Source organism: Penaeus monodon, chromosome 23 (genome assembly GCF_015228065.2).
Source record: "Penaeus monodon isolate SGIC_2016 chromosome 23, NSTDA_Pmon_1, whole genome shotgun sequence".
Classification (NCBI taxonomy): Eukaryota; Metazoa; Arthropoda; class Malacostraca; order Decapoda; family Penaeidae; genus Penaeus; species Penaeus monodon.
The window spans coordinates 33,655,364-33,655,563 of NC_051408.1; the positions used below are offsets into that span (position 1 = coordinate 33,655,364).

A 200-nucleotide genomic window follows, 5' to 3' on the forward strand; every position below is an offset into this window, starting at 1 on the left:
TCACAAAAAACAAACACAACGGACACGATCACGGGACTACCAACTTGACGGCCGCTGACGACACATAAGGATTTTTTAACGCCGTTGTCTGCATCTATTTCAGGAATACTCTTTGGTTCCAAGCACATCAAAGCTAAGGGAGGTACTGTGTCATATAAAAATTAATTCAATTCAGAAGACAAAGACGAGGTTAAGTTGTA

The 200-nt window shown here is 40.5% G+C and overlaps 2 protein-coding genes across 2 annotated transcripts in view; both read left to right on the forward strand.

The window, feature by feature from the left end:
* The window catches only part of LOC119587937 (UDP-glycosyltransferase UGT5-like), a 16,020-nt gene that overhangs the window by 12,216 nt on the left and 3,604 nt on the right, over positions 1-200 (forward strand). The gene's annotated exons all lie outside the window — the stretch shown is intronic.
* Positions 1-200, forward strand: part of LOC119587938 (UDP-glycosyltransferase UGT5-like) — a 6,186-nt gene that overhangs the window by 2,388 nt on the left and 3,598 nt on the right. The gene's annotated exons all lie outside the window — the stretch shown is intronic.